Below are 25,037 nucleotides of genomic sequence, written 5' to 3' on the forward strand. Positions count from 1 at the left end.
AGTTGCTCCAGACAGAAAGCCACAGTCCCTTAGGAAATCTTGGTAGAGGTGGAAAAGCAAAGATAGAGATAACAGGAAAAAAAACTCTCAGCCTTTCATTACAATACAATGTTTATTTTTTATTAAATGTTTGAGGAATTCATTGTCCCATTGGAATTGTATTACTACTTGTTGATTATGCCATAATCGCACCGTGACCGACATTTCGTAGAATTTAAACTTGGGAGACCACTGTGTCTTCTAGTTCTCTTTTTATCTGGCCTGATCATGGTATACCAGGTGTTCCCTGCCTTGCTCCCATTGCTTGTGGAATAGGCTCAAGTTCTCCCATAGCTGTGTACTGGAAAAGTGGCTAAAAAAAGATGACTTTCATCCCAGCAGATCTTAATTACCTAAATGAACTCTTAATGGAAACAAGTTTGCTTGATTAGCATATTTATAATACATATTTACATTCTTTTCTACTCGAAAGTTTGGGATTGTATTTTTCTTACGAAACAGAATAGTTAAAGGCTTTCAAGTCAAACAAATTTTAGTTGTATGTGGATCTTCAGGACCAGGAAACCACTGGCCTAAAAATTAAGTTCATTTAAAACAAAGACTAGAAAGCACACAGTTGTTTGGAGATCAGTGCTAGGGACCTCTGCAGTAGGGCACAGTGTAAAACTGAGTTAATTTACTTTTTAGGAAAATGCTTCCTCCTCCACAGGAATTTTTAAGAACATAAAAGACAGGTACATACAGAATCAGTTTTTTGTGTTAAAATAATAGTTTGCAATTAAAGTTGGAAAACAAATATTAAGAACAATTAGGAAACCTTAGTTTTGTTAGAAGTTTGATGAACATGAAAGCTTGTATGTATTATAAATTTAAATTTAACTGTAGCTTTTAAGGTCCATGATGTATATACATTTCAAATTAAGACATTTGTGTGTTTTTCAAATGGATATATTACTCTCCATCAATTCTACAGTATATATGTATTGAGCTCACAATACTGGAAAGACTGTTATTAAACATAACTCTCCTGCCCTGCTTTTCTTATTTGTGAGACACTGGAGCCATATGCAACCTTCAAAATAAATGTAAAGCCTTATAACATCGGGATCATTGCCTCTCAAGGTCACACCTTAATTAAAAAATTTAGGGTCTAATAATTTTGTGCTACAAACCTCACAGTATAGTATATCTAATTTATAGTATTATATTCATGAAGAGCATTATTCATGTCGTCCACATTTTAGGATTCTTTCTCCAAGTTCTCAAAATATATCAAACTAATGTTAAATGTATTGAAATATGTCACATTTCCATAGTGATAATTTATTTTACGAGATATCATATGGTATACAGTACATAGAGAAACTGATATTTGCCTTATTTACACTGCAATTTCTTGAAAGTCAAAGAGAAAAAACCCCCCATTAAAACATTAATATTGTAAAATGAAGAAAGGGAGACTATGATATTCATAGACTTTGATTTTTTTTTTCCCCACAAGAAAGGCATCAATTCCTTGCCTACATCCCCTTAATTAATACATCCTAATGTGTTAGATTGAAATCTGATAACTGCATTAAGAAAATGCATCATAGAAGTAACCCTAAATGCTTGGCTTTTCTGTAGATAAAAGGGGGAATAAAGGAGAATAAACTGCAGATAATTACATGGCTTGAAGTTGTATCAAATTATCATGAAAGGAACCATATCCACTTTATTCAGCAGATTTGGAAAGGTCATACTGTATAAATGGTAAGATACTAAATTGCATTAAGAATTGCTTCCCAACTAAATTTATACTGTACTGTCTGCAAAGTTCTCATATCTTCACCAAGGAGTTTTGAAAGTTAATTTGTAGAATTGTTGCTGATACTTGTTGTAACCTGTAAAGTTGAACAAATAGGCATATACCAAACAGTAGTAATTACTCGATTTACCGATATATCAACTACAATAGTGAAAGCAACATTTTGAGTATCAGCCTTTTTAATAGAACTGCTTGTGAATGTTGTTAACAAAACATCAGCACAGCAGTACTTTAATGCTACTCTACCTTTTCATGCGTAGGAAAAATAATTATGAAATGTAATTCTTATACAGTATCTCGTGAGTTTTGAAAGATGAAAGATGTAAGAATGCTTATTTTATCTAAAATGTTTCCCTCTCTGTTACTCCAAGAACTTTTTTAAAAAGGACATACTCCAATGTTGAAATTTAGACTTTGAAGTTTATGCAACAGTCTAGCAGAAAGATTTTTCACAATTCATGGCCAATAAGTTTATTTAAAAACATTCAATTCATGTTTTCATGTAGCCATATTAATAAATGCTTTCACTGAAAATGTTTTTGCTGTTAAGAGGATGTTTTCATTTGACTGATCACCCCTTAATGGCAGAACTTTTTTTAGTGAAATGCTTCAAGCAAGACCCAGAAATTCAAATGCATTAACCCAGAACCATAAATACATCCCCCTTGGCTTTTTCTTATCATTAAGGAATTAAATACACATTATTAGAAATCTTCCCCTAAAGGTGATGCACACCAATTCTAATAATGGATTCTAGCTTTAAGGCTCTGAAGTCTACACACCTTTGTTAACATTACTTCTTATTTACTATTCTGGAACTGATGTCTTTAGGGTAATGTTTATGCCTTTATACATCCACTGGGCACAATCTGCATCTTTGATATTTGATAAAACTGTGTTGTGGAAAATACTGTACATAAACTACAGGTTTCATAGTAATCGCTTTTCAATACACATATTCCAATAAACACAAAATAACATTTTATGGATGCTAAGTATCAATAATGGAGTGATTAACGCTTTGGGCTAATTAAAGATGCCGAAACATGAAAGAAAACAATTAACATAGTATAAAGCTGCCTACAGATGTTAATTAATCAGCTGCATATGTAATTAATCATTATTGTCTTATTAATTAACTAATATCAGATCTAGGTTTATTTTTTTTCAGAGCATCCATTTTAAATGCTAGCATGACAGAGAAATGAATTATGTTTACCACACTCCCGTCTTGTATATTTTTTATTACATTTGTCCCTTTTCTATTTTATACAGTATATGTTTCTCACTAATTCTTTATAGTGAATATCAAGTGTTAACTGTTTTAAGGAGTTCTTCTCTTACCTTTGATAATTTGTGATTCTGAAAATACAATTTCTGAAATGAAACTGTATAGTCCACCCTCTTATCCTCTGGATGTGGATTAAATTCAGTATGATGTTGAAAAGTTTTCTGGAACAAAACAGCCATTTGTTTCTTTAATTCTAATTAGTTCATTTTTTTTATGAAATGGACATCATGGCATTTAAAAAAAATCCTTTCTGTTCTGACAATTATTTTGGCGTTTTTAAGCAGAGTCTGAAGGCCGACTGGATTGAGATCTCAGATCAGTTAGTTATTAACAACCAGCCTAAATTGTCTCTTCTCATTTGAAGTTTTTCAGACAGTGTGTTCATATTACCAGTTATTAATTTGACACTTGTGTACTAAATATGATGTAATGTACCCTGTATATTGTATATTTTTATTTTTCAAGTTGATCTAATCTGCTGGGACAGTAATGGAATTATTGAAATGATTAAATTTGGTTTCAGAAGCTGGTATGAATTTTGTCCACTCTGACGGGGGTGCACTGCTTAACATCAACGATTTTGTAATAAAGTGACAACACGGCAGACAGACAAAAGTAAGAGAAGTGACATGGTTTAAGTTGAATTAAATTTTCTAGGGAATCCCAGTTACAGTGTATTATGTGAAAGTTTTTAATTGAAGCTGTTATATTTGAACAGATGCATTTGATACTGTGGTAGTTCAGTAAAGATCTGTTTCTCTGGTGCTTTCATTGTTACAGAAGGCACTTTTTCTTAGTCGCTGTATCTGAAAGGATGAATCCTTTAACACTAACATCTAACAAATAATACTGTATGAAATAATGCCATGCTCTTCTGATTAGGAATTCTGTTTTAAGTGCATTTTATTTTACAATACACTTATTTCATTTTTGCTAGCAATATGATTCTGCATACAAAGGGTATCATGCATGTATTCAGATTTTTCCCATGTTATTGAAATGTTAAAATCTTTCACATAATGTGAGCCACTCTAATTTAAATTAAGAAGATAAAAGTTAGTACAACAACTACTGTATATTACAAAACTCCATGTCAGAGTTTTAGATTATACAAATGATAAATTATAAAATTAAAATATTTTAAAGTATTTCTAATATTCAGTAAAGATCTGTTTCTCTGGTGCTTTCATTGTTACAGAAGGCACTTTTTCTTAGTCGCTGTATCTGAAAGGATGATTCCTTTAACACTAACATCTAACAAATAATACTGTATGAAATAATGCCATGCTCTTCTGATTAGGAATTCTGTTTTAAGTGCATTTTATTTTCTAATTTTACTAATGATATTACCACAGCCCTAGATTTCCAAACGGCTTTTAACTTTCCCAGTAGTTGCACTGAAGGAGAACTAAATTCATCTTGAGTGGTGGATCCATGAATCTCTGTCAAAATGAAGAGGGAAGGCCTCAAGCTAAGTTCATAGAAAAGACACCAACGTTTGATTCTTAATTATTGTTTTGCAGATGGATTTGTTTTTCAAATCTGCCTTTTGGAAATTGATTTTGCAATTAGAAAATTAGAGTACGGCAGTTCTGTGTCCTGAAGGCGTTTCAACACTGAATAGTAATGTGCAATGCAGAAAGGGGTGCTCTGAGCTGAATGCTAATTGGAAAGGTCAGCCATGAACTGAGAAGAGCTAATGCTCTTATAACTGAATCCTGAAACATAATTCCACAAGAGGTCTACAAAGGGGGCTACAACATGACAAAATAAATAAAAATAAGAATGAGGAGAGAAAACAAACTTGTCAGTAAAGGATTTTCATTATGTATGTTTGCATACAAGATTATTAAATATTTAAAGGAGAGGTACTTGCACTCTGCTTGCTATTACTGAGACTGCTTCAGACTTTAAATGAGGTTTAGCACCTGTTAGTTTTGCAGAGACCTGAAAAATGTCACTGCTGCACTGAGAAGTCTAAGTGTGTGTCAAGAAGCAATCATTGAGTTTCATGTGTCTCAGTGCTGAATGTTGAGTGAAAGCTTTTAGATTACTTTGGAGTGTCATTCCATTGTGGCATGGTAGGTAGAATAATTGATCCGGACAAAACAATCATACTAAGTGTTAACCATTATTAGAAATGCATTAACTAGTCCAATTGTATATAAAAGAAGAAAAAGACAATGGAATTAAATGGGAATTAAAACTTTGTAGCAGATTTCAATTATGGATTCAGAGATGCCTATCTGAATCCTAGTAGCTGTAGTAGTGTAGTCATGTGTTTTGCCATATACAGTAACTTCTTATTTTTAGGGTGTCACATTACAGTACATTGGAATAATCTTGTTATAGTGTTCGCTACTGAACAACAACCTACGAAGATGGGAAAATAATGATTTCGGGACCAGATCTGGATTCCTGACATCAATTAAAGAATTCAAGTCTGCAAAAACAAATTAGACACTGTCTGGATAAAGGAAACTTCACGAAATCAATACATGTACTGTATACATATTACTTCCTTAAATTCTTGATTACATTGTAAGTCTCCATCAGTATCAATATATATTACGTGTGTCCCAGAAAATATCCCAGATGCAAAAGAATACTTTTATGAAAATGGTGGATATTCCACACCTTCCCAGTTTAATTTCAGTTGAAATCTATAGTCTGGTCAGGGATTGAGCAGTGAAGGCTGAAGGGAATTGAGCTGAACACAAAAAATGCAACTATGTTTAAAACATTGCTAGCTCAAGAAAGCTCTCATGGTGTTTTAGAAAACCCAGTTTATTTCACAGAAAACAATACAATATAAAAGACACTATGACAGTTTCCTCAAACAGAAATCAATTTCCATTAACATGTAATTAAAGCATAATAACTGGAATTTTTTTCTGCATAATGTCAAATAAGAGGCAGTATTAAAACAAAATTGGCAGAGTAAATGCTGACCCATACAGAGCAGAGAAAAAATAAAAATCAAGGAATTTTATAAAAATAATATTTTTCTCCAGACTCTGTTACAATAAAAGTGCATTTTAGGTTGGAATGGGTCTTTTTAATTCTTTTCCACAATTGTTACCTGTTATTCTGCATACACATCATCATAAAATAAAGATTCATAAACAAAATGTTTAGGAAAGCCCATTATTCTGAATAATGCTTTGGTCTTTACAACAGATTGGAACTGGTTGTGAAAATGGATTTCAGATTCTTATACTGAACCAGTCTGTTTTTTATGTTTGTTTTTGTTTTTTCTCCAAGTGTGGTGGAATCTCAATTCTGAATATGAGGCAAATCAAATGTTTTAATGAACAGCATTCTTACAGAAATTCCAATAACAAAAAACACTGCTCCTTTGCATATACCGTAATATTCTGTATGTAAAGTTTTTTTTTAACAATTTGTCAACCTTTAGTTTCTGTCCTTCAGCTATTTTATGTCTGTAGATTTTTTATACAGCATATTCAATAATTTTGTTGTGTAATACTGTGATGTGGAAAACAGATTCATGTATTTGTTGCATTACCACATCCTGTACCATAAAAATAAAATCACATTGTATGTTCTAAGTCTTAGCAAGCATTTCTCCTTGTTCAATCCCTCCCCCAAAAAACAAAACAGCTGTGCTTTTTGGACACATTATTATGTGACCTTCTGTGAATAATTGGACGGGAAACTGCCCTTTTCTCTAATGATTTATTTTTTTGCAGGAATAAAAATATCAGATAGGCCTGAGAAATGACATTTATGTATCATTAATCCCCATATCACACTTAATACATTTTTGTGATATATCACAAATACTGTATATATAAAATATATAACTAAAAAGCCTAATCAGAATAGGATCTCTGCCTTTTCTTTTATAAATACAGAGAAGGATTTAAACGCATTAGAGACAGGAACCAGTAAGGATTATCTGTGAAACATGCTATCATCTCAATTTGCTAATTATTTATAAACACGATGACATGACAGTTGCATTATCTCATTATTATTAAGGTATAATATCAAAATGCCCCTTTTCACTTATTTTTGTATGCTGAAATTCATCAATAAAAAATGATGATGGTAAATAGATTTTTACCAACACAGAAAATGTGTCACACTCAAATGCTTGGGGTAACAGAATAGAATTAAATGGAAAATGTTTTGATGTTGTTTTATTTGATCTTGTGCATGTAATGCATCAGTACTTAACAAGATACTTTAGTAAATGTTGATTCGATGCATACATTTGTATTAGTAATTAGTAACAGGGCAGGCAGGTTTAGGAGGTAGAAAGAAGGCAGGGCCACCAGGGGGCGACGACGAGTCATTCCTTGTACTATATTTGCATGATGGAATTGAGATATTAGGTGCACCTGTGTGCAGCCTTTCCAACAAAAGCCATACAGAGTAACAAGGGAGCATTTGATTAGGCTGTCATGATTTGTTTGGAGAATGAGTCATGTAAATCTCATTTTACACTGCCTGAAGAGAAAGAATTCTAATTCAGGTTAAAAAAATGAGTAACAATATGTGATCTTAGTAACAACCTTAGTCGTAGTCGTGTCAACTGATGGTAAAAGGAAGATGGTATCTGGCCCAACGGGTTCAACTGGTTGTGGTTTTCCTCTCTTACTAATGGGACAAAGCAGGGACCTACAATAGGTCAGTCTTCTTATGGAACTACAGTATATTCATTTTGGATTACCATACGACATGTCCCAGTTACTGACTAGACACCTCTGTAGAGACAATAGACGTGCAGATTTCCCTATCACACACCAAATCATGAGGAGTTCTGTTACACTTGGGTATAGATTTATGTGACAGAGATAATTCAGTAATTCAGAATTATGTTTCAGGAAGAAGAAATGTTATTCATAGACCAATAAACAGCATTTTAACAGTCTCTTCAGACAGGGCTAATACTCACCAACTAAAAAAAAGTCTTACTTAAATATGTGGAGGTGTGGAAACTATAATTCTTACTAAAAGATCATTTAAATGGAAATATGATTACAGGGGAAAGTTGGCATGAATTACAATAGCAGTTATTAATGTAAACAAAGCATATAATAAATTATACATACTGTATTGTAGATATTCAGAAATGTGTTAAAGGCACAATAGTAATTCTCAAAATGTAGGTGGCAGGCATACAAGAAAATAAATACATTTAGATTCTGAATAGGTTAATGCATATGAAACAGAAATCACAGGTAAAGAGTACAATTGGTTTGAATCAAATAAATGGAATACTACAGGTGTCAGTGTTAAGACCACTGTTCATCTTAATTTATTTAAATGTTCTGGCATACAGTAGTAAATGCCTGAAACTCACAAATTATACCAAATTATACAGACTACATTTAATGTCTCGAAAAAAAAATGGAAAGAGTTAGAAAATACAAATAGAAATCTAAATTGGTAAAAACTGAGGTTGATGATGCTACCTATTAAAAAGCCTTTGGTATTTATTTTGCCTTCCAGAAATATTCTACCCCTACCAATAATATTAAAATATGGTTAATTATATGTAATATGCACAACATACATATTTGCAAATAAACAAAATTGCAATGCTCAAACTAAATATCGTTACATGTGAAGACTGTTGAATTCCAGAAAACCTGAAAAGAAAATAAGTGAAATGGGAGAAGTATTCAGACCTCTTCCTCAATACGTGGTGGAAGCATATTTGGCTGTAATAATTGCTCTCAGTACTTTTGGATAGGTCTTTAACAGCATTGCACAGTGGGGTAGTGTAACTGACAAGTTCATTGGAACTAGTTCACAAATTGCAGCCACATCATAAATATCCTATTGGATTGAAGATAGGTCTCTGAGTAGGCCACTTAATGGCAATTCACTCTCTTCTTGTGCATTTCAGTATGGCTTTGCCATTGTGTTTCAGTTCATTTTAGTTTTTTGGGAATTCAGAAAGTTTTCCTCCAGTACTAGTGTATACCTTGTACCGCCTATTTTTTACAGCAATCTTTACAAGCCTCTCTGTTGCTGATGATGGGAAGCAAATCCATAATATGACGCTGCCACCACCATCTTGACAGGTGGGGTGGTGGTTACTTGGTGATATGTAGTGTTGTACTTGTGCTACATCCTTCTTTCACATGTCTGCAATATATTTTCTGCAAGATTTAAGATGAATCTTTTCAGTAAAAGTATTCTTTCTTGGCATCTATTTATTTACAGGCTTTCTTGTAAATAGGACGTGGAACTTAGCAACTCACTTTTGGCTTCATGGCTTCACAGTGGGCACCCTAATCTTTTTTTCTGCTCGCCAAGCTTCACAGTTTGGAAGGGTGGTTAGTGTTGGAGTGGTACGATAACAACATAACAATGGTTTCAAATGAGGAAAGGCCATTCAACCCATCTATACTATTTAGCTGGTTTGGCTTTTTTCAAAAACTGCATGGTCTTGTGGCTTGAAATTCACTATATGTGGGAACTTACAGAGTATTTTATAGCTGAATTGATTAAGAGATGCTGTCTCAAAGATGGTTGGAAACAATTGAAAAATGTATAATATTCTTTAAACATCAAGTTTATTTACATTCGAGCAGCATTCTTTTTTTTTGTAAGTTTTGGATTGATTGTATAAATTCTACATACAAAGTCCTATTTGAAAATGCTATGACTGCAAGGTTTAGACTGGGAAGCAACAAAAAAAAGATGACCAGAATGTAGGACTAAAAAGAAATCAAGTGATGTTAAATCCCTTTAAATACTGTATAAACTTATTGCCTCCATGTTACACAAAAGACACTGCTTATCTGTCCAGAGTTATCAGGTGAATGTCTTGCAGTACTTCCTAACAGAGAAGAGTACAAGCGGTCTTCCAGTACAGTATTTCAAAATCTCCAAGGCACATAAAATTTAATTCAATGGATTAATTCAGATTCAACACCAGAGAGCACAGAGACTAAGAGACTAAGTGCATTTAAAATCAAGATCAGAGGGGACTTCTGTGTACAAAGGGTTGTTCAAGCCTAAAACATGTTACTCAGTCATGGAGTCAAAGCTGATACCATTACTTCTTTTAAGAAAAAGCTGGATTAGATTCTCAGATCACTTAACTATTAAAAAGCATACAAACCTGACAGGCTAAGTGGCCTGCTCCTGTCTGTAACCATTCTTATGTACTACTTCTGTTCAAATTTCTAATTTTTGGTTGGTTATTGTTTTAGGAATTGCATTTTTCCCTTTTCGACATTATGCAGTAGGTCAGTTTCACCATAAACTTCACCATCATTTAAAGCTAAATTGGCTTATCTTGTGGACATTTTTAGTCACTTATTGTAAATGGACTCAGCCTTGGTCCTCAAGGTAAAGCAGTGAAGAAGTTTTCACGTCCAAAGTAAAATAGAAGCCACAATAAAGAACCTGGAAATGTGGGCCAAACATATCGACCGATCAAACTACGACTCATTTGAAAATGTGTCAGATTTTCTAACAAAAGAACACATGGAGCTACAAGCCTCTGCCACAAAGTTAATTAAAGAGCACCTGCAAAGTTTGAGGACCCAACTGCGTGACTGCTTCCCGGCTCCAGATGTTCGGTCCAGCAGGATTGACAATCCTTTTGTAAAATTTAAGCGAAGAGGCCCTCACAAGTTTGAGCGGAAAGGAGCAAGACAGCCTTGTGAACCTATCCTGTGACAATGCTTTAAAATGTTTTTGTTCACAGAAATTCTTTGCCAATTTTTGGCGTCATGTTACTTCGAAGTATCCTGATCTTTCTGAAAAAGCTATGAGATTTTTTATGCCATATCTGACAACATACAGTATCTTTGTGAAACTGGATTTTCTGTGAGGCGGAGTGGTGGCTCTGTGGCTCAGGATCTGCTCCTGTGACTGGAAGGTTGCTGGTTCAAATCCTGCAGCCAGCAGAGGAATCCTAGTCTGTTGGGCCCTTGAGCAAGGCCCTTAACCCTAACTGCTCCAGAGGCGCCATACAATGGCAGACCCTGCGCTCTGACCCCCAGCTTCTCTCCCTGTCTGTTTGTCTGTGTCTCCATGTAGAAAAGCTGGGGTATGCGAAAAGACGAATTCCTAATGCAAGAAATTGTATAGGGCTGATAAAGAAACATTATTAAAGACCAAATACAGGAGTAAGCTTAATGTTGAGCCAGACCTCCTCTCTGCAGCCTGACTTCTGACATTTGGTCTCTGTCAAACAGCACCAGCCCTCTCACTAAGCCAGCCAGAAAGAAGGTGCGCATGTTTACCGCCAGGCTAGCTGTAGGCTATTGAGTAAATGTTCTGATAGTTAATGTGGATATTTTTTTTTCAACATCTTCATACTGTAAGTTCATTGGCACAGACGGCTACCCTGCACCTCTGGAAAAATGTTCAGTTTGTTTTGATTCTGCCTGTTCAGTTTTGTTTATGACAAGGCTAACGTTAAGTGCGGGAGATATCATGAAAAGATTTTAAAATATTAATTTATTTTTTGTGAAGTGCTGACTTGACCTCATTCTGTAATCAATAAACGGTCTTTGTAAAGCCATGTTTGTAGCTTGTATATGCATATTTTCTCTGATTACCAGTGTCGATTAGGCTACTGCTGAGGTATAGAGCTACCTGTAGCCCATTTCAAAATGGTAAGGACAGCCTGGTCCTCGTATGGGTCGTGTCATGCGAGCTTTAATAGGTTTGGAACCTCTGGTCTAAATAATCTACCCTTGTTTGTTTGCAACCTTTCTTACAGAGGCCAACAGAGTGCAGAGGCCAACTTGCCAGCTTACACATTGTTCTGTCCACTCTTAAATAAAGCACATTACCTTTCTAAAAACATTGTCAGTTAATCCTTCAACCTGCAATATAATATCTTTGAGCTCTGAACAATGTTGTTATTTTTTGTACTTAATTCAGTTCTTTCATTGTTTCTTTACAAAGAAACATTCAGATTTGTGGACTCTTTCTTAAATACAAAACACAAAAATTCATATAAATCAAGACCTTGAGAACAGGTTTCATGTTTTGACAACTGTGACCTCTGTCATATCCAGATAGCCAAAGAATTTCATTTTGCAGTTTTTTTTTAGATATAATTTCGTAAAACACAAGTGTATAAATGATTGACAGCACATCTCAAAATTGCTTAAAATCTTTTATTTGTTGGGTACAAACATAAGTAATATACAGTATTTGATCCAAAAATCATTGTTGTAATACCCACTGGGCAAAATGAGAAATTTCACAGAGTTCGTACTGTATGGTTTTCATACTTGTTCTCCAAGTCTGACATTTTAACAATGTACCTCACTGTCCGGGAGAGAAAAAGACATTTCCAGAAATTCCTGAAGAAAAGATTTAATTTGTGGTTAAATAATTGTCTGGCACAGTAAGACAATTCTTTAAATATCTGTCACTGTATTGGATTCCTGGCCAAAGAAAGAAAAAGACTAATGAGTCTTGAGCAATTCTCCATTCTTTGACAGTGAGGCATAATAATCACTGGCATGAAAAATCTTGTCACTCAAGTATCTCCTTTATAAGCTTGCATGATTAATCCTTTTAATTAGATTTAAAGTATGTGCAGTATTAATCCAATTATGCATTGTGATCATGAACAATTCTTAGACCTTTCATATTTCAGATGTTTAATAGTGCTGTTTTATGAAGTTTTAATGAGGCCTCTATTTTAAAGGGATTCCAACCACATTTTATTTTCCATACAGAAGGAGAAAAAAATAAATGGTTAATAAATACATATTTAATAGCTTAAGATTTAAATTGTACATTTGTAAAGTCATTAAGCATGTCCTTCTGTAAAATACTTTATCAAGTCCGTGCACATAATTGTTAAATCCGAACAAAAATAGTATGTTTAAAAAAAATAACAAGAATACTGACAAAGAATAGGAAAGTTTATTGAATGAAAAAGTTGCAATTTGAATGCCATGTTTTAGAACAATGTGACACAGCACTGATGGAAAAGCAGTTTTATTCATCATTAGAAAATTCTACTCTATAACAAAGTTACCCTGAAACTCAAACAGTTGGAATTTTGCCCAAATTTAGACTCTCAAATAGAAGTATAAAATTAAGTAGTAATAATTCAATCGTTAAAAGTAATTAAAAGTTGAATATTTAATTAGCAAGTAGTTAGGATTTTGGTTAAATATTTTTTTAGGTTTCTGGTTCAGTTAGGAAGGGTGACAGGTGTCAACTATTCCATTTAATCTAAAGCTAACTAGTTTTTATAGAAGTCACCTATCCAGAGGCATGAATATGCTGATACTAGCCTATTGATCCACAAGCATGTATATACAGTAACTGTGAGTTTTTTCTTATCAGTCCCAGTACTGACCATGTCCAGCTTTGCTTAGTTTCTGAGATGTACAATATGGCAATACTTGTGAAATTAGCAATGCAATATCTTAAGAATAAAGGAAAATGGCCTATCCTCTTTGTTTAACACTATTGGATAATGATTCCCAGAAGCTCAACTCATTGTTTTTTGAAAGGTCCTAAAGTTCATCTGTAACATCAATGCTAGTTAGAACTGTTAGAACAGTGAACTGTTACTACAGCAGGAGAACTGTTTTGAAGATAATAGACCAGCTCAATTTTTCCTTCCGACTCCATTGTTTTACCCCACCAATCAGTAATTGTGTGAACCATTCTGTAAGTTTCACCCTGATAACAGCAGGATATGCCAGTATTGATCCACAGACTTGATCAAACTGATTTGAGAATAATTCATGTGGATCAGCATCTACAACACAGAAACTCTTTGGAGTTGATTCACAGCAAGTCCTAAACTTGCTTGTATAATTTAATATTAAGTAATCTAGTCTAAGTGATAATTAGAAATAATACAAAGTCAACAAAACTTTTAGTTTAAGTGCAAATAATATATTATTGTTTTTTGTATTTACCATGACAATGAAGTATAAAACAGACTGTTTAAGAGGGTGAAAGTGCTACCATTATTAAATACAGCTTCAGCATAAAGCTTTAGTACAGTACAGTATATATTGTCTTTCTAAACTCAGGGCATTGTATTAATGTACTTGTCCCTAACATGATACATTCCCTGTATTCTTGGAAGTGTTGCACATCTGTTGATAAAGTACTGTGATTACCATGTTGCAAAACAAACCAGCTACCAATGGATTAAGCTTTGGACCTTAGTTAAATGGCTGTATCTGCTTACCACCTACAGAGACTAATGTCTCTGGAAAAGTGTCCAGAAAGTGTCTGGAAAACAATTTAAATGTCAAGTTTCTGTTTCTGTGTAAAGTTCAGATTCAGAAATAATAGAAAATACAAATAAGACAATGGCATTTGCTTGATTACAAAAGAAAAAAATAGTACAGTATGGAATTTGAATTTATGAGCAATTCTATAAAAAAATATTTAAAATAAGATTTCCTCTTCACTGCACAAATTTCAAATGTTGAGTGACCCTTTTGAATAAATGAAAACTGGGAGGATTCCAGAGGTTATACAGTTCCATTGCTTTTTTGGCATAGTATAAACTCTGAAAGATACTATCCATGACAAATGCTATAAATTCCAGCTTTGGTACAGAGTGAATGAATTTCAATTCCTAGCACTGTACTGTGATAAGAAATTAAATGAATAATTGATACTCATGTTCCTCATTTTAAATGCCAAACACAACCCTTTGGCCCCTGGCTGGCACAAAAAGTAGGATCTACATTTCTACCTCCTATAGTTCAGTATCAAAGGTGAAGTGATACCTAATAATAGGACTTATCCATCTTTTATGAGCCAAATTGCTGTTTTTGTAACACATCTTTTGGAGGTGATGGTGATTGGATGGTGAATTATTTCTCAAGGCTGTGCCTGCAGAACAAGAGGATGCCTTTTTAGTTTTCTAAAGCTACAGTACAACTGAATTATTTTCTTTACAAATTCCCAATAGCTTAACCTGCAGTGAAAAGAAAGCATCTTCCTTTTTACATATACTTACTTTAGAAATGGCAATTTAAATCTCCCCACTTATGTGAGTGCTACAGGTCACTTGTTTGGTGAGGCAGAGATAGAATTTGTGAGGGGAAATCATGGAATGCAGTACCTGTCAGGGATTCTTCAGGAATCGAATTGCAAACCCTGGACTTTATTATTAGAAATCGGGTGAATACTAAGTCCCAACCTGTTAATTGATGCCATTTTTGTGCCACTGCATGACTGAGTAAATTGATACCGCAAAATGAAATCAATTTCAATCCAAAGGGTTTTCTGCCCTGTTCTTCTTAACATAATAAATGAGTACTGGTGTGGTACAGTACCAATGGCCTTTTAAACAGCAAAACGAATATGGCTCTGGACAACCTAAACAGTTGTCATGCTATATCGAACCTAGCCTTTTTTTTGCAAAATTTTGGAATGTGTTGTCACAGATCTGTTTTAAATAACCATCTTATTCCAAACCTCTCCGAACCCTTCTGATCTGGTTTTAGACAACTACACACAGCATAGAAACTTACCTGGTTAAATTCACTAACAACCTTCTTATGGTTTCTGATTCTGGTTCTGTTTCTATTCTTATTCTTCTTGCTCTCAGTGCTGTTTTTGACATCATTAAGTGTGACATCTTACTTTCTTAGCTTGAATCTCTGCTCTGTCTAATTACATACCTGACATAAAAATATGCATTACTCAAAATGTCCTTCATTCAATTGCAACAAGACTGAAGTTACCTCCCATTCACTTTGTAATGCCAATGCAGGCCCCTATCTGTGAATGGTACTGTGCTTGAATTTAAATCTAAATTGATTAACTTTAGGTTTTATTCGATCTAGTCTTGACGCTTGACGCACATGTGCAACATATTTTAAAGTTATCCTTCCACCACCTCAGAAATATCACAAGACTATGTCCTATGTTGTCACTAAATTTTGCTGGAAAGCTGGACAACACTTTAGTCTTATATCAAATTATTCATTGTAATGCCCTACTAGCTGGGTTATCTAAATCCTCATTGAACAAACTTCAGTATGTCCAGAATTCAGCACCAAAAATCCTGACCAGGTCTAGTGCAAGTGATCACATTACTCCTATCCTGGAGACCTTGCACTAGCTTCCTATCTGGTTTCTTGTTGAATTCAAAATCCTCGTGCTCACTTATAAGGGTCAGCATGGCTTGGCACTTCAGTACCCATATGACTTGCTATCATCCTACTACCCAATTCACAACCTTCATTAATCTAATTATGGGCTCCAGTCTGTTTTCCAAGCCTGTCTACATACTATGGGTGACAGGACCTTCTCCTGTTATTCTATCCCTTAATATTGTAACGAAAACATTATTTCAGGACCCTATGCAGACAAAACAATCTGGAAGAGTGAGGAAAACACGGGGGGAAAAGCATGCAAAGGAGCTGGAAGGAAAACAGGGGGCGTATACGTGGTGCACAGGTATTCTGGGAGGTGAGTCCAAGGTAAACAGTCCAAAGAGTGTCCATAGGGAAATCCTTGACAAGGCAAATGTCCAGAGCCAGGTGGTCCATCCAAGACGAAGACAAACGGAGTTAAAAACCAGAGCGGGATCCAATGGAGGGTCAGGGGGAAAAGGGGGGAACCGGACCAGGCTCTCCAGGTCTCGGACTTGGCTGGTACTGGAAACCAATGCAGAGCCTGGAACAGCGTGAGCGTCTGGCTTAAGTAGGGAGGCAGGAACTGGGAGCAGGTGCACAAAATCAACTCAATGTAATCCTCCTGTCTCCTCACATTGTGTACTGATTTTTCGTACTATATAGCGCTTTTTCAAAATCCACTTGTAAATGTGTTTTATGAAGTAAAATGTATTATTTTTTTATTAAAGCATACGTCTGTTTACAGTATTTTCTAAAAACATGTCTCTGTCTTTCCTATCTCGCATTAGACTGCATAATACAAAAAAAAAATAAAATGAACTGAACAACAAAGTTTCACTGTTTCCTTGAAATAATAAAATTCAACCAGGAGTAAAATATATACAGTAGAAATGTGTATTAAACAAATTGACAAAGTTACAACAATAAGTTAACATTATATACGTTTTAATGTTATATAATGTTTAATGTTATACTGTATATGTTTCCTTGTTTTAAGAAAATATTAGCCTGAATGGTGTGGTATTAACATTTATTTAACAGAGAATAAATGTCTTCAAACCAATATTAAAGTTAAATTACTAACATGTTTGTAGCACAAAGTAGTTTACCTGTGAGGAATGCATCAAAGGAGAATTAACAGACTTTTTTAACAGTTTTCTCTCATCTTACACACATTCTAAGTAAAGCAGTACCCGATGTCTGTTTTGTCTATGTAATTAAGATCATATATCCCAAATCAATATTTTTCGACAACAAAGACAGTAACACCATCTTATGAAACACACTTTGATGGCTTATAAAAGGACGTCAATAAAGAAAGCTAAAAACAAATCTGGCTCATGGTGCGTTCTGCATCCATTAATCTTCTGGCATCAGTCTAGACTCTGCAAAGTGAAATAGTTATGGTGGATTAAAAAATGTAAAGCTGGATGATACATCACAGGTGGTGAGAATAATACCTTCTAATTCAGGCTCTAGGTCTTGTGGAACAGAAACATTTGCATTTCGTGATTCTTCAACTTACCATTTATCTTTTTGGCTGTAATTATAAATTTTGATCAACTTCTCCAACCTGTGTTACATACTTTGCCTCTATGTCTGCCACACTTCAAAAAGCAAGCATAAATCTATTATATAAGGCTCTGCAAATGGTACTATTGCAGCTTCCAGTCACTTCAAGTGCAGCTTGATCTACTACTGTGAAAGCTAATAACTAACAACAAAGAGGCTTGGGTGAAATACTTGTCATTGTAACAGGCTGAAATAGAGCTTAACTAATAATAATCTTTAAAGAGAAAACATAAACATTTCTCTAGTAACGTTAGTTAACATGCAACCAATAGCCAAACATGCTGTACATACAGTATATATGATTAGAGTATGAAAAATATTGGGTTATTACAAACCCAGAAAACCTACAATAGTTTTCCTGAATCCAATTCCGTGGACAAGCCCAATCATTCAATTACAGGCCAGAATCTATTGGAAATTCAAACATAAAAAAAAGACTGGTACCAAATTATTATTGAAAATACATGTCCAGGTTGCTAAATAAATTCTTAGCAAAATGAAATTAATAAGAGCACAAGGGCAAACTGGAGTGAAGATTAGGGCTCTAGATCTCTAAGCAGAGATGTTTTTTTTTGTTTCTCAAGTATTGCTGCTGTATACTGTAACTATCTATACTTCACTCAACTAGACCAATCATTCCAGGAGATATAAGTGACAACAGGTGGTGGCAGGGAGTTTGTTTTGAGCTTTAAATTCACTAGCTTCCTAAATAGAGGACTTGTAAGGAAACTGAGGTTAACTTCAGCTCATGAAGTACAGTATCTTATAACCTTTTCTCAGACTTTGAACCCGAACCATTGATAAAGTAATGAAATGTAATGTACTGTAGACCCCAAAATCTGCAGCACAATAAAATAAAAACTTGGAGCACTTTTTTTCCATTTCTTACTCATTTTCTGCCACTTTCATTGATTTTCAGACAAATTTTAGAGAGGTTGAATTCATTCATGAACTGATTTTCAAAGAAATGCTTCTGACATGGGGACAGTCTGTGATGTCAGATAAAGTTAGAAATGTATCCTTACTAATGCAGACATGTAATACAGAGTTATTTTTGGAATATCCATATTTACAAGCCATATAATAGCATTTTAATATATGTTTTACATATTAATCTTTTTTGCTCTTATTGTTTGAATAAGACAAACAATGAGTTGGCAGTGTCTGGTGAAATTACTAATTAAAAACAGTCACATCCCAGAAAGACTATATCTACAATATCTGATTTAAATGATTGTTGTTACTGATATATACTGTATATACTATATAAATTAATATTTCCCAAGGCACAGTAAAACAAAAGCTTTACAAAATAATTACTTGTAAATGAGAAAATAATTAGATGGTAAATGATATTTTGTCATATTTTGTACATTGAGAAAAACATGATGCTTGATGCACTGGCTTGAATTATTCTGTTTTATTTCAAGGTCACAGGGAAGTGATCTTTAAAACTGAATTCAAAGGGTATTTGATTAAAATAGATAAAGCCACATTTACATGTAATTGTTGTCATAGCAATGGCTAGAAAAAATGAACCAAGGCTGCTTATGCAGAAAAGAGTAAATGATTTATAAAGAAACATTCAGTTGCAGAAAATCCTATAGTATTTCATCCTTATCCACAAATTTATCAGAGCTTTAAGTAATATTTTTTTTTTATTGAGGCTCACAATCAATTAGCAATTACTGCCATTTTTGTTTTCCCATTTTTCATTGTCAGATTAGATATTACAATAGATCTCTGTATAAAACATAGCAATTCTTTATCAGGTATGCTTTAGACATGCAGTCATTCTTAAATGTTCATGGATATAGTTGAGGCACACAGAGACTCATTTCTGTTTATAGGATAGGAGAGATGCACAGTAATTCAGTTTTAGAATTCTTGCCTCAAAGAAATTTGAAAAAGTTACTTTAGAAATCCCTGTGTGGCAAAGAAAGTAAATACATTTTAGAACAGGTTTTGTCAGATATTCTAAAATGCTCAGGAATATATTACTCTTCTGAATTGGTAATGCTTTAACAGCTTAACTAATTCATAAAACACAGAATATGTTTTTCCTTATGCACCAACCTGAAAATGTGGTTTGCAAAAGACATCTCAATATAATATAGTGTTAAATTTAAATCTACTGTATATGGAAAAAAAATTGGAATTAAATTAAAATGGACTCTTTTTAAGATTAAAATTAATTTATCTTCTCTACGTTCAAAAAGCTTGGTTGGATAAGCACCAGCTCCCCCTTGACACTGGTTTGGATGAAGAGGTCAGAAAATGGCTGTGATGTGAATCACGTCACCCAATCAAAATCATCACATTACTATAAGTAACATATACACATTAGGTGATGACTGCCTAATGATCTGAACACATGAGAGAGAAAATAATTGGAAATAGACAAAAGAACCTAACACTCTCATGAAAATTTAAATGTTCAATTAAATACCCAGAGCTAATTACAAGAGAAAATATTAAAAAGAATAAAAAACAAGAATGGAGTAGGGATATTTAACAGATAAGAACAATCAATGGAAGAACGTGTCCCTTTCTAAATCACGTCCAATCAAGTGAATTTGCCACAGGCAGACTACAATCACGTTCTAGAGACATCTCAAACATGATCTAAAGAAATAGGATGCATCTGAGCTCAATTTGGAGTGCCATAGTAAAGGGTCTGAATACTTATGTAAATGAGAGATTTCAGTTTTTTATTTTTAATACATTTGCAAAAAATCCTAAAAACGTGTTTTCACTTTGTCATTATGGGGTATTCTGTTGACTGATGGGAAAAAAAGAATCAATTCAATCCATTTTCTAATATATCTACAACACAACGAAGTGTGGAAACAGTGAAGGAGTCTGAGTACATTCGCAAGGCACTGTATACTAAAGATTGAGTCAAAAAAATGATTAATGTAATATTTTTATTTAAAATGTCAAAATGCTTAAACTACTTAACCACATATGTGTTTGAGCTGCTTTAATCCCATATACTATATAAAAAATGTAAGTACTTTGTGTTTTTTATCACCCCCCAGTGAAGCAAAAATAAAAATATACTGTACATCATTACTTTATCATTGTCCCATCAACTGACAATGCCAGAGTTAGTAAATCTTAAGAAATCTACATCACCCATCCAATGAACACAAAACTGTTTCTAAATATTTTTTGATTACATTAGGTTTACAGTAGGTCACAAACTTTGAAAAAGAAATCAAAGTTAAGATGATCTTTGAAAGAGCAAAATTTTATAAAATCTCAGAAAAGGTAATCTCTGACAAACACAGAGTGAACCTTGGGTAAGCAACGTCTATTGATTGGAGTAAGAATGAGGTCTTTCCAGACATATGTGGAATTGTAAAAGAGATCCTGCAGCCGATTAGTTTGATATTTTGTCTCAGAATCTACTTGGTGGAGAGTATAAAGAAGAATATCTCCTTTTCAAGCCACATAAGGTCATATGCCTTTCATGTGCTTATAAGGAAGACATATGGACCATGATTTGGCACCAGGTACATCAGGCCTTTCAAATGCCAGAGTTTGTCAACTGTTGCTGTCTTTCCATCTGCCTCTGAGAGCTAACACACCGCCCCATCTGTGAGCTCATTGTAAGCAGTAACAGAGACACATGCTGCAGGTGCATTAAGCCTTTGGCAAGGCCATAGCAGTCCTTGGGATTTAATGGTCATCTGTGCTTACAGAATGGAAGGCATTATCCTTTTGTATTTACCCTTTCCTGCTGTAAACATTCCAACTTACTTCAAGCCTCAAGTGTTTGTTTTAAGCCCCAGCTAGGTGTTTTTTTTCCTATTGCAAGCAGAGCTATTAGATTCAGCATCAGTTTGTTTCAAATTAGCATGTCAGCCATCAAAAAGATTTCACGGGTCACTGGCATGGCTTTATGGAACCGAGCCTCTGAAAATCGCTGCTGGCGCATCTGCTTGGGCGAAAAGTGGAACAGGTTGTGACACCAGAGGGTTCAGCAATGACGAGCATTATGCCTCATGGCTGCATTAAGCCATTACTGTATTAATGACGGTGACTCTCCGAAGACCTGGAAATTGAGAGGGATAATTTTTATGGGTTTATCAGAGAGACAGATTATCTTCCTGGCTAGGAAGACAGTACAGTCAATGAGGTGACAGAGCAGAGCCAGCCAAAGACAGCAATCAAAACAGCACCTGAGAAGTGGACTAGGCCGTATGCACTTTAATGAACTACGCTAATGAGTTTTCAGAGTCTGAGTTGCAAAATCTAATTTGTTTACTTATTGGAGGTTTTAATAGAATATGAGCCTGGTTTTAAGCCTTTAGACTGCTTTGGGATCATAGCACCTAAAGTGAAAGCATAATGTACAGGCAATTAATACTTTTATTTCTATAGATTTTCTCTCTTGTTGACATTACCTGATACATCAATGTTTGCTATCTTCATCAGTGAAAATCACTGACAGGTTATTAACAGGCTTTTCTCTCAGAGGTATGCCTCCAGCTCCCTCATTGTTGGGTAAAATAATGCCCCTTGTCATCATGGGATTTTGCTAAAAGTCCTGTTTTACAAGCCAAGCATAAATCATTGGCCTGATCTCACAATTATGTCCCAGGCTTAGTTTTCCCAAAACCTTATTTCCTTCCTGCATGTGAGAGTGATTTGTTTGCCTTATGTTAGAACCATTATTAATGCTCAATTGGGGAACACTCAAATGGTGATTTGTGGTGATCCCTAGCAATAAACAAAGGGCTTTAATTACTGCATTTATAATTGTACAATTGTAGAATTTTGTACAAATGAACTAATTTATAAAAACCTATATAAACCGTATATCCAAAGGAAGATTTCAAATGTAAAATACATTTGAGTTTAATTAACAAAATGTTGACAACAGCAGCCACCCCAAGAGTTCTGGAATATAAAAAGGCTGTAAAATCAATCTGATACCATTTTCAACTGTAGTTAATTAAAATATTTTTCCAATATACTTGCACAAAAACATACATTTCAACAATTCACTATAAAATGGCACAAACTGCTGTGCTGAAAATTATTTTGATTCATTTATTTTGAGGATGATGTGATACACGTTTTCCAAAGTAAAGTTTGGAGCTATTAGTGTAATGCTCAGTTTGAATATTCTTGCACCAAACCTAAAGAACAGTTGGGACATGTCAATAAATAGAATTAATGTAACCTTTTTCTTCAATATTTAGCACCTTCGTGTCCCTGCCTTTGATTTTTACTCTAAAATGCTCCAGCTCTCAACTTAGTTTATAAAAATCCATTTTCTTGTTCCCTGATAACAGGAACTGAATTAAATTTGTGCTCCAAAGAGCAGAAAGCATTCCATGAATTGGTAAGCAGTCTATTTGTGAGATACAAAACTCAATGTCTGTCCTGTTTTGAAAGATACAGTAAACAAATACTGTATGTGGTCTTCTAAGACACTGTTAGATTACTATTTACTTCTTGGAATTTTCATTGATTAGAAAAATAGCACACGGATAATAATAAATATAAAGATAATCTCAAATACTGCAATTTTATTATTATTTGCTTTACATTGTAAGTGACTGTTTTATCTAAACATAATCATGTAATTATTTCGTGGACAGTGGACTGCTGCAGATAGTTGATTGTACACTGTATGTCCATAAGCAAATTGAAATGAACTGCATGATCTTTTGAAAATCTTACAATTAATCCTTTACATAGGTTTTGAAAATGAAATAGAAATGAAATGATTCTTCAGGACATTACAAACAAAATAACAGAGGTCTTGGGAGAGGAGATACTGGGTGAGTGTAATACAGAGGCTATTATACTTGGACTGATGTGAAAATGTGATCTACAGTACTTCTGTATTGAGCCTTTGTTTGGATCAGAATGGTCCTCTGGGGCAGGTATGTCTGCAGGCCTTCACTACAACTCAGCATTTAATGACCAAAATCATCTCATTATTGGCCTAATTGGACCAATTTACAAACTTCTCCCATCTTCCCAGGTGCAGTCACTTTAAAGACACCTGAAAAAGACACCAGCTCTCCAGGCTTCAGGTTGAACAACACTAGTTTACAAGGAACGATACATGAATGTGATGGGATATATGCATATTATTTCTGACAATTTCATGACACTGGTAAGCAAAACAGAACTTTCCAAAGAAACTTCTTATTCTGCTTCACATTTATTTTAGACAAAATAATCAGCCACAGACATTCTTAATAGATATATAGTATCTATTTATTCATATACTGTAGATGTTACTGGTATTTAGTTTTTTAACTGGCTTCACTTTGAGTCAATTTCAGTATAATCTACAGTATATAAAATATTATTTTACACTGAAGTTCCAGAGAGCCAGAGAAGGACCAAAAATGTTTGTCTTTTCTCTCACAGGATGTGGTCAAGTTGTATTAGCAGTAATGGAAAAATAATTTTGTTCAACCCACGCAGCAATAGGCTTAAGTGTCAAAAATGTAGAATGAGTGTTTTTGAGAAGGCTTCATTACCTGCTGCAAATGAATTTTATTTTCGGTGCCTTAAAATATTAACACTCAACTCCTCAAGATTCAAGCTCAACAAATCAAGCAGCTTGATTGATTGTAAGCAAGCTGTCACAGGGCTCACTCTTCGCCTACGTCGTCACCTGGGCTTTGTTCTTAGTTGATTTATTATGTATTATGTATTATGCATACAGTATGTACTGTACAACAGAAACAACAAGAAACATTCCTTCTAAAAATAATCACAAAGGGGCCAGAGCACCTTACGCCCTGGATCCCACAGGATAACTACCCCAAGAGATTTCCTCCCCTGTAGCCCCCCCCCGCCAATAAACTTAAAGGCATCGTGCTCAATTTCAATTGATATCACGTTACACCAACTCCAATACATAAAAAACACACATTATTTCCCTGACAAAAAACAGGTGGTTTAAAGTTAGCCCTGACTTAGATAACAGTGTGATGTACAGTAGTGATTAGGCCTCTTGCTTCTGAACTGGCAAATTGTACTGTGGGTTCAAATCCAGGTGACCATGCTGCGATTGCTCCCAACCCTAAAACAAGTACTGTACGTCACTAAACTTGTTCCAGTAAATGCCTTTCTGTATAAATGAGTTTCCACACTGTAATTGGGAATGGCAAATATGTTTTGGGGTAAATTTGGCTTGATTTGGTAAACCAAGAAATAAACAGTTTTTAAACAATCCTGAAAGCAGTCTGTTCCATGGGAAAGATTCTATACTCATTGTTTAACATTTAGTCAAATATGAAGAACAAAG

This window comes from Lepisosteus oculatus, chromosome 24, assembly GCF_040954835.1.
Source record: "Lepisosteus oculatus isolate fLepOcu1 chromosome 24, fLepOcu1.hap2, whole genome shotgun sequence".
NCBI lineage: Eukaryota > Metazoa > Chordata > Actinopteri > Semionotiformes > Lepisosteidae > Lepisosteus > Lepisosteus oculatus.